This window comes from Cyprinus carpio, chromosome A14 (assembly GCF_018340385.1).
Source record: "Cyprinus carpio isolate SPL01 chromosome A14, ASM1834038v1, whole genome shotgun sequence".
In the NCBI taxonomy this organism is placed as follows: domain Eukaryota; kingdom Metazoa; phylum Chordata; class Actinopteri; order Cypriniformes; family Cyprinidae; genus Cyprinus; species Cyprinus carpio.
In genome coordinates this window covers 5,542,433-5,553,726 of record NC_056585.1, presented here as the reverse complement: position 1 = coordinate 5,553,726, position 11,294 = coordinate 5,542,433, and positions in this window count along the sequence as shown.

Below are 11,294 nucleotides of genomic sequence, written 5' to 3'. Positions count from 1 at the left end.
ATAAAACTCTTTCATGAAATCAGCTTCACTGCTGCTTCTTGTCAGTCTGATGATTTTGATCAAATAAATCAAATAACTGCAGTAAATTTTCCGATGAAACCCTTCGGACTGAAGCAGCTCAGCTTTTCTTTTTCTCCTCAATCATTTTAGAGTCCAATTGATCTCAGGGTCTTTTTAGGACTTGTTTCCAGAACTTACTTTCACTGTTCCTCAGCGGAGGAAGATCTTCCAAGCCCCAAACATCTCACATCTTCTGAGGCCTTTTATTTCTTCTCCCCAATCACTGCTTTATGTTTGGTCATTTTCTCTCATCTCACTGAACCATTACTGCGAATAAGCCAGACTCTTTTGATCACTAATACACCTGCTCTACTTTTAAAAAGATCCCCCTGATTTCTCAAAACTCATCATAAAAATATCACATCGGCAAGGCTCCTTTAGTCTCAATAAATAAGTTTTTTTTCCTGCATATTCCACTGTTTTAGACTATTACCATAAAGCCTATAAAAATAAAACACAATGCTTAACAAACATAACACCTCTATTGTTCACCGTTTTTTCTTTTATTCATTTTGGTAAATCTTGCATTAAGTTATTAAATGTTTAAAGTATTGTTTGTTGTTATCTATCCAGGACATCAAATTATTACTTAAAAATACACTAATCATCAACTTTTATTTTTTACCTTTGCTGTTTTTACTTTCAAAAGTAAAGAGTATTGGTGTTAATGATTTGTGTTGGGTGTGGGGTTTTGTGTGTGTTTGTGTGTGGGGGTGTGTGGTGGCCCGTGATGGGGTTTTGGGTGTTGGTGTGTTCTCACCGCAGGTCGTGTTTTGGCGTCGCAGACGGAAGGCCTGCAGCGTCGCACCACACTTTATTCCCCCCATGCAAGGGCCCTCGCGGGGGGCCTGCTCCACCCGCGGCACCTGTGTGAACTCATTTAAGGGCAGACCCAAAAGCCCCGCTGCGACGCCCAGTCCACCGGGGGAAGCCACGGTTACGCCAAAACCGCGCGCTCTGACACCCACACACACCACCACACACACACACACACTGTATGAACCTGTGCACACTGCCACAGGGGCTCCAACCAACACATAAGTGTTTCATTAGATGAAATCAAAATTAGCTCATTTTTTGTTTAATAATTTCTTAATTATTCTTTCAGTCTGGGTTTGAAAGAAACCTGTTTTAATTTTTAAAACTGACATTAAATTTTATATAGGGAAAAATATCAAACTTAAACATCAACTATCCAAGGTTTTAAAATGTACTGATTTTTCTGTTTTTTTTTTATAAACCCCTGACTGTTTTAACAGTATTTTTTTTGTACAATTTTTCCGTTCTCCCTAATTTTATTTTTTTTTTTTAATTAAATTACTTGTTGTTAATGAAAACGTTAATTTTTTCTTTAAATTTTTCGTTGACTTAAAATTTTCGTTTATTTATTCTAAAAAAAAAAAAGGAAAGTCCGCAAGTTTTTTCCCACAACAATTATCGTAAAACTGACGTTTCTCTGTGGGCGGAGTCTGATTGGCGAGCCGGATCATGTGACACCACTGGGTATGCTGGCCCGCGGGGGGACGGGGGTCAGGGGGTTGCAGCTGAGGTTGACCCCTCAGTGAGCTGATTGGAGCAGATGGGCTAGCGGTAAGCTCCCAGATGATTCATGGAGAGATGAGGCCTCCGCAGCGGGAGAAATCTGCAGAGAATGACATCATCAGCCGCACCAGCCAATCACCTTTCCATCCGCCCATGGCCTTAATACTCTAATGCTATTACTACACAGATTAAATATCTAGGCCAATTGATTTTCTTCCCAAACTGCATGTTTTCAATTAAAAATTCTGGATTCTGTTTGTAATGGTTTAATTCAATTTTAAGATCAAAAGGATGTCAATCAGTGATTAATAAAATGTAACACGTTAATAACTTAGCAAATTTATACCATCATACTAATATACACACATTTTTTTATTTTTTTTTCCAGATGTAATCAAGAAAGAGTGGCAGCATCTACTGCACCGCCCGGCCGCCCTCTCGTCACAGAACTATTATGTCCTGACACGTTGAGTGATACTCTCGACGCTTGAATGTGACTGACATCGTTTTGCATGATAGCGAGAGCGGATGAGAACACAGCCAGGAGCCTCGAGACTGACCCGATCTGACAGAAGCTTCAGAAACTGACCTCCTGCAGCGGGTCCGCAAAGCTAACGTTGTGCTTGAGGTTTGAGGTGCGCGATCCTGACTGTACGAAGATTTAGGAGGCGCTTCTCCAGACTACAGCCAGGACAGATCCACCGAGCTGATCCTCTGAGACACCACCTACACACGCACACCACACACAGCAGTGAACACACCCTACACGACTCACACACCGCAGTGAACACACACACACGCTTGAACACACACCTACACACACACACACCAGCACACAAACACACACAGCAGTGAACACACAGCACACACACACATATATTATTACAAACTAACAGGATCGTGCGCACATTAAGACCCTGCAGCACAAAAGCCTTCACAACCCCTCGACAGACACCTCGGCAATGAACATCATTGCTATTAATTTTTTGTTTAATCGCCAGACTGATATATATAGCTATAGATATAATATATAATATATATATATACTATATTATAATAGATATATATATATATACCACAACTAATATTATATAATAATACATGTTTTTAAAATGTTTTTTTAAATAGCTGAACGTACCATCACATCAGTCATCAAGCATTAATAATCAGTATTATTTCAAATAGAACTTTAGTAAATTAGAAATAACTTGATAACCATTGTTGGATGGCATATTAGTTCATTAACTGGACTGGTGGGGTGCTTTGTTGGGTCATTCATTGTTTTCTGTAAAAAAATACTGGTTAAAAACTAACAAAACACTGAAAGATAATAATGATACGAATTCTCTATAAGACAGAAAATGGCACCAAAGATTACGAAGGATTAATAACTTTGGAATCATGAATATGATATTTTTTTAGTGACGTGACTACACCAAGTATGGGACCCTATCTCAAATCCGTCTCTGCTTTTTTAACCAATCCAAAGTTGCACACACACACACCGTGAATAGGGCTGTGCAAAAATCGATACGATTCTCATGGCATGCATCAGTAAAGACGTTCCTGGGATTAGTAGTATATCTCCATGCGTGTTGGGTTCAGATCAAGGTTGCCATGTTTTCACAACAAATCATGACCAGTTGCTTTCTCAAAACTAGTCCAAAAAACTAGCGCAATACTACGTTTCACAGCGAAGCCTTCCCCGTCAACAATTGCATCCCGGGGAAAATAAAATATGCGTTTTGTCACAGTTGCCTGGTACTATCACATTAAAGGCGCTATACTACCCGTAAATTGTTATTGCAATGGTGTAGGGACTTAAAAAACCATCGCGACATGCACACAACAACCGCCAGATTGGCGAACAGAAGGTTCAGGTGGTAGTGGGCATTTACTACAGCAGAGCCGTGCTGTCCCCGACAAGTTTACACAAAATCGCAGTGGGAGAAAACGACAAAGATCGTTCGCAATTTAAATCCGTGTTGTGCGCATTGCCTTCGATCTGCAATTAAAGCTCTGTGTCGTAAATGCGCAACCTGTCGTTGCTCCCAGGTCTGTGCGTTTTTTTTCATGTTCGCAGGTTGAAGTCGACCCCCAATCCCAATAAAGTGAATTTAGCCCCGTAAAATGTGAATATTACAAAGTGAGATAAACCATGACAAAAAAACTTATATTTAAACCCAGGTTGCAAATTTTTATCGGGACCCTCCTGGAAAACGCGATTGGGCTAGTTTTGGCCAAGTTTGAGAAGCAATGGGCAGGGATTGTTGTGAAAAACTGGCAACCCTGGATCTGAACGCTGCGGGCTGGAGATATACTACTAATCACAGGATGAGTCTTTAACTGAAGAGAGAGCATGAAAATCACATTCGATTTTTGCACAGCCCTCCGTGAACCACACCAGAGCAGTGAACCACACACACCGTGAACACACACCGGAGCAGTGTGTATCATTATGCTCGCGGGGGGGGCCAGGGAGCAGTTGGGGGTTCAGTGTCTTGCTCAAGGACACCTCGTCGTGGTATACCGGCCCGAGATCGAAACCCAAACCTTAGGGTTAGGAGTTCAAACTCTCTTAAATCACTAGGGCCCCGATTAATTCGGTTGTTTTGTGTTGCTCGAACTGTTTTGCGAAATAAAAACCCGGGCGATAATAGATGAGCGCCAGCCAATGAGATTGCCGTTTGCACATTAGCCGCCCACTCCCGGAAAACCTGACAGTTCCTAAAAGCTGAAGAATTCCAAAGGAATACCATTATTTTGACAGGAAAAATAAAAGAAGAATATTGTTTACATGCTGCGCATCAATTCTCTCTCTCTGCGTGTGTGTGAAACACAGGGGACGGCGAGTCCTCTCCTTCACACTAGAGCTTACGGACGTCAAATACAGGTGCGCTGCACATCCATTCAGATGAACTGAGAAACAGCACAGATCTCTTACGGAGAGTGAAACTCTGAGGCGCTCGTTAGTGTGTTCAGCGAGTAAAATATACTGTGCTAAACTTATACTTAGCCTCCAACTCACCCCCTAGTGAGTAAAATCGGGAAATTTTTTAGCCATCGGCTAATTTAGACATAATTTAGTTTTCCCAAGTGAAGATTTAGTCGCATATGTGAGTTTATTTACTCACATGTAAGGGTTGAGTCATCAGTAGCACAGGTATATTTGTAGCAATAGACAACAATACTTGTAGAGTCACAATTATATATTTCTCTTTTATGACAAAATCATTAGGATTTAAGTTTCAGATCATGTTCCATGAAGATATTTTGTCCATTTCCTACGGGAAATATATCAAAAAATTAATATTGATTAGTAATCATGCATTGCTAAGGAACATCATTTGACCAACTTTAAAGATGATTTTCTCAATATTTAGATTTTGGACCCTCAAGATTCAAGATTTTCAATAGTTGTATCTCAGACACATATTGTACTCCTAAAACACCAACATCAATGGAGAGATTGTGTGTATTAAATATCAGTTTAAAAAAACTGGACTTGTGTGCCTCCAGGGTCACATTTACTGGTTTGTATTTCACACTGTAATGGACAGAATGTGAATGGGGATCAGTGTAAACGGCATAACAACATGACACGGTGATCCAGTCTAAAACACATGCGTGATACCATTTAATCCAGGTTTCTAATCTGAGGCTCCTGGGAGGACCAGACACGTCTCACGAACACAGCCGTCTCCCGCCGGAAAATAGGCGGACCTACTTGCATTTGTTGGAATGCTGCCTTGTGGTGGAGTATGTTAAAGTAGCGACTCCCAACTAGGGGCTCTCTATTACACAACCACCACACACAACACACTCACTCACACACACACACACACACGCACCTTCGCCGCCTTGCCGGTCGCCAGCGCAGGCGTTCGGTGAAGCTGTCGAGATGATTGTAGTAGGTTGACTCTGAGGATCCCGCCGAGCTGAAGGCCAAACAGTGACTATGTGTTATTCCACCTATTCCACCTGAACACACAAAACACAACACACACTTGTACCAGAGCGAAACGCAGTGCTGAGTGTTCCTCAGCGTCACAGGTCTGTTTAGATCATGGCCAGACAAGACACTCAATATTTAGTCTAGCAGTCTAGAACAGAAATAAACATGAGAGGGACTATGAAACACACTCTGTGTGTTTAGCACATCATCATCAACTCTCAAACCACCAGAGGCGGACTTACACATCACTAACCACTTGGTCCCTATACCGTCCCCCACTTGCGCTCGTGGTAAAGAGCAACCCGGATCGGACCATACGCTTACTGTAGAATACTAAGCTAACTGGGTTCAGCACAGTAAGCAAATTAAAGTGAATATTGTGAATATTGCAGTCACTTAATTTTTTTTTTTTTTTTTTTTTTTTTTTTTTAAAGACTGGGCCAACAATTAGTGCCAGGCTCCTGCTATTTATTTTATGGTCTGCAAAGTCTGAATCCTAAACTAGAGCAGGTTAGTTTATTCAGTAAGAATCAAGTACACTAAACAATTTTAAGCAGTTAAGTAAAAGGGATCTGTAGTAATCCTGGCGAATGGCTGAAGAGAATCTGTTCTATTCTGAAACGGTGTGCTCGGGGAGGGGATGCTGTAGGATCACTGGTTTGGGACCCACACATCCCTATATAAAAGGATTCAGTAACTTTCCTCCGATCCGTGCAGGTGTGCATCTTGCCGTATGGATGGCCTTCACGGAGGACACCATCCGACACGTGCCAAGAAAAGCACCTGCCGTTCGACTCCGCGGTTCACGGCAGCGCAGCTTTCCTTTCCGTACGTTTATATGTTCCGGAAGCTGGATGCGCTACATGAGTTCTCAAATGCTGTGAGGTTTTCCTGCAAAAAACAGAGAAAAAGAAAACACATGATGAGTGACCCCCAATCCACTCCTACAGTCAACCACATGCAATACAGCGGCAGAGGTGCATCTCCGTCAACGACAGAAACTGTCGATTACATGCAATTTCAGCGGTCGGTTCTAGTCACGAGTGGAGTCCAGCGGTGGGTCTAGTCACGAGTGAGTCCGCGGGCGAGATCTATCACGGAGTGAGTCCAGCGGTCGGATTATAGTCACGAGTGGAGTCCAGCGGGTCGGATCTAGTCAACGAGTGGAGTCAGCCGGTCGGGTTTAGTCACGCGTGGACGGTCCAGCGGTCGGGTCTACGTCACAGAGTGGAGTCCAGCGGTGGATCTAGTCGCGAGTGGAGTCCGCGGTTCGGGTGTAGTCGCGAGTGGAGTTCCGAGGTCGGGTCTAGTCGCGAGTGGGAGTCCCGCGCGTCGGTTTAGTCAGGAGTGGAGTCAAGCGGTCGGGTCTAGTCAAGAGTGGAGTCCAGCTGTCGAGGTCTAGTCACGAGTGGGAGTCCAGCGGTCGGGCTAGTCAGGAGTGGAGTCCAGTGGGGGGGGGGGATCGGTTCTAGTCGGGCGAAGTGGCGTCCAGCGGTGGGTTAGTCGCGAGTGGAGTCCAGCTGTCGGGTCTAGTCGCGAGTGGAGTCCAGTGCGTCGGTCTAGTAGCGAGTGGAGTCCAGCGGTCGGGTCTAGGCGCGAGTGGGTCCAGCGGTAGGGTCCTAGTCGCTGAGTGGAGTCCAGCGGAGGGTTAGTCTCAGCGAGTGGAGTCCGACGGTCGTTGCTAGGTCAAGTGGAGTCCAGCGGTCGGGTCTAGTCGCGAGGGAGTCAAGGGTCGGGTATAGTCCCGAGTGGGAGTCCACGGTAGGGTTAGTCGAGAGTGGAGTCCAGCGGGTCGGAGGGTCTAGTCACGAGTGGAGACACGGTTCTGTCTAGTCGCGGTGGAGTCCAGCGGTTGGGTCTAGCACGAGTGGAGTCCAGCGGTCGGGTTGTCACGAGTGGCGTCCAGCGGTCGGTCTAGAGCGGGAGTCCAGCGGTCTGTCTAGTCACGAGTGGAGTCCCAGCGGTCGGGTCTAGTCACGAGTGGAGTTTCCAGCGGTCGGGTTCTAGTCACGAGTGGCGTCCAGCGGTCGGGTCTAGTCACGAGTGGAGTCACAGCGGTCGGGTCTAGTCACGAGTGTGGAGTCCAGCGGTCGGGGTTATGCAGATTGGAAGGTCCAGCCGGTCGGTTCTAGTCAGCGTGGAGTCCGCGGGGCGGTTCTAGTTAAAGCATTGAATTCAGAGTTACTGAGAGCAAAAACAACAGTCAGTACTAGTAACAACCGAATCAGCAGTCAGAACACTAGAGAAGAAACCGAAATTGAAGCAGTCAGTACTATTATAAAGCAGGAATCAGCAATCTGTACTGGTTCAAGCTTAGATCTTAGAATTTAACAGTGCAGTCATAGTATGTACAGACCGAATTTAAGAACGGCAGCTCTAGGGGAGAAGATTTAGTCCGTACCAGATCAGAATGAGATACATGTCTAAATGCATTAAATAATCAGAAGAGCTTAGGCGGTACGGAGTGAGTTACATTCCACATTGATACAGCCAGATATACAATATTTTCTGCCATTAAACTGATTATCAAAACGGGTTGATTATCAGTAATCTGACTCGTGTGTGCGGTATTGTCCTTCACTGAATGGTGGATGTGGTTCTCTCGTGTATCTCATGTGAGATTCAGCTGAATTTAACTGGGCAAGCAACATGTTCTGCACTGTCATTCTAAGACAGAACAAGCCAGATCTGACCAAAAGCAGCAGCAGTATGTGGGTCAGGGACCCACGGTAACAACCCCACATGAGGCGTGGAGCACTTTACAGCACACCTTCAGCACAGGTTTAGACATGAAACCTGATTCAAACAACACCTCACACCAGCAGGTCTGAGGATTTTGTTGTTATCTTATAGGATATATATATATATATATATCTCTATATATATATAATCTATATATATATATTATAATTCATTATTATATATTCTAGCGATGTCTACAAATTCGCATCGGAACGATTGTATACATTGTGATGGCGATGACGTGGGTGATGCGGGCGGTTGGGGGGTTAGGGTATCGGCCAAAGCATGAATCTTTATAAGGGAACCAATAATGATTCCTGAACACAGTGTCTACACCGGATGCGAGCAGCCACGATAAAATACTATCGAACCACTGATTAAATAGAGAATCATATAGATAAGTCATAGAAAACTCATTATAATCCGTGATATAATGACACACAACTCTATTTTCCGCGTTCTATTATGACGAGCTGACAGAAATTTTAAAAGTGATTTTCAAATGTCGTTTGTCCTGCCAGGTGTAGAAGTGCCGGATCAACATTGTGATGTCTATCAGCCCAACCCTAGTCACAAAATGATCAGTTAAGTGTTATCTGGTGACGTATGATCTGTACAGTTAGGAAAAGAAATTAGAACAGAGTTTACAAATACTGAACGCTGTAGACAGACAGGCACACAGAAGTCTCAGCATTGGATCTAAAATGATTTAGGCGTGTTGTTGCTTTTTCCCGGGTGTGATCCTGAGAGAGGAGAACCACAGCCTTTCCCTGCCGCGAGAGCTCTTCTTCTGACGGACAGAACCATGAGCGTGTAGCTACACGGTTATACCACTAGGTAACACATAACATTTGATGAGCTTTAACAGTTACCAAGTCAATAACGTGAGGCTCACATAACAGAATTCATTGGAGTTTTCTGCAATGGAATCGTCTGGCTGTTCAGAGGCTTGAAATTAGTCCACCAGCCACAAAACGCTGTAAGTGGATGAGTAGAGAGCAGAATCAGCAGCCATAACTAGAGAAGAGACTCCGTTCAGGAGGCGTCCTAGTAGAGAGCAGAAAGTAATCAGCTACTAGTTGAAAAAGGATACTTAAACAGATCAATACAAGTGAAGAGCAGAATTCAGCAGTAGAGGGTCGAGAGATGGGTTTTCTCTGGCCAAGCCAATATTTAGTTATAAAGGCAGGCGATGGCCGATATATAATGCCGATTTTTTTTTGGCTGATATGTTTGGGACAATTTCTTTAACTTTTTTCTCAATGTCATAAAAGAGTATAATAGTAACAGTAGAGTAATAATAACGGTTCAAAACTTAAGCCCTGTCGCAAAACAGCTCGGAAGTATGCTTTTGTTCATGTGTTTGTGGACAGACTCACCAGCGTGTCCTGCAGATCAATGCTTTCTGCCAGAAGGAGGCGATGTTGGTGAGCGGAGATATAGCGTTTTCCACGGCTAAGGCTCTCTTGTAATCAAATAAACACTGCTTTCTCAGGGGCATTACAGAAAAAGACGAAATAAAACTGACATCGAAGCTTTTCTGAAGACGGTCGGTTCTTTTCAAGATGTATATAAAAACACGCGCGGCATTTTAGTTTTGAAAACCGTGCAGATACACAGTTTAGGTAACAAGTATAAGACTTTTGGAAAAGCTATCGGTGCAGTCATTCTGATATTGTGAGAGCCGCCAACAAAAACTCAATGTATGGGAATCACTGGCCCATGCTGTAAGTCAAATGGTTGAATCTAAGTGATGATAAAACAGTCAGTAGAGGGAACAGCAGAATTCAGCACAGTCCAGAACGGTTAACAACAGAATTATTACTACTATTACTAAAAAAGGCAGATTGCAGTAGTATGTAATACAACAATCAGAATTCGGCTGTGGTAATACTGTATTACATAATTCAGCAGTCAATATTACACAATTCAGTCAGTCAGTAATTAATAAGAGAGATTCAGATTTCAGCCAATCAGTAACTAAGTTTAATGGTCCATGGAAACAATTGGCCGGTGTGTTTGCATTTAAACCCTAATTCATGGAAAGTCTGTCCACAGCCCTGTGGACGTGAAGGTGTCCAGGGACAGACGCCCTCCGGTAGGGGTCAGCGCGTCTGGCGAGGTTGGACTTGTTTTTAGACACCTCAATCCTGTTTTGAGCGGTTAGGAAGATGCAGTCCTCTGGGTATCCGGCCACAAAGCAGAAGAGGGTGTGTGTCCCGGCTTATATTTGTCCAGTTCTTGCTCGTGCGATCTCACGCACTGGAGGGAAACGCATCCCTGCGTGACATACTGGGGCTAAAACTCCTGAATAATTTCTTTCAGGGTTTAAAAGGTTCAGGACTGGTGGCACGTAATGGAGGAGCGCCCGCGCACCACAGCTGCTTACACATATCAACACTTTCTCTTTTCTTTTTTTCGAAACGGAAACTTTCACGAGAGATTTTAGATACCTTGATAGTTAAGTATTGAAATGACTTCTCAAAAAAAAAAGTTGTTATCAGAGGAGGAAACATCCTTTCAAACAAACGTAGATAAAATGAAAGTACAAGTAGTCCAATGATCAGGTTTCACACAGTTTGTCACTCAATGAACACGAGGAGAATTGAGATTTATCCGTGATGCTATAAATTTACCCCGGCCCTAGGGAAGAACAGAAAATCTAGACCATAACGTCATTCCACTGGATGATGTTGTCACACAAATAACAAAAAGTGGACAATATCAACTCAATGAAGTGTAGGAATGACAGAAGACATTAACCTACAGAAGAGCCAATTAATAAAAATGAACCAATCCACGGCTCTGAAATCATCTGGAGAGAATAGGCAGCTGCTGAATATAAGCACTGAACAAGCGTGATTACACATTGCCAAACACTGGGAATAAAATAAACAACACTGCCATACATCCAATATTAGCGCAAAACAGCGGTGTTCATCTGTCAAGTCAAAGTCAAGTCTGCTTTATTGTCAATCTTCCACAGTACAGTACA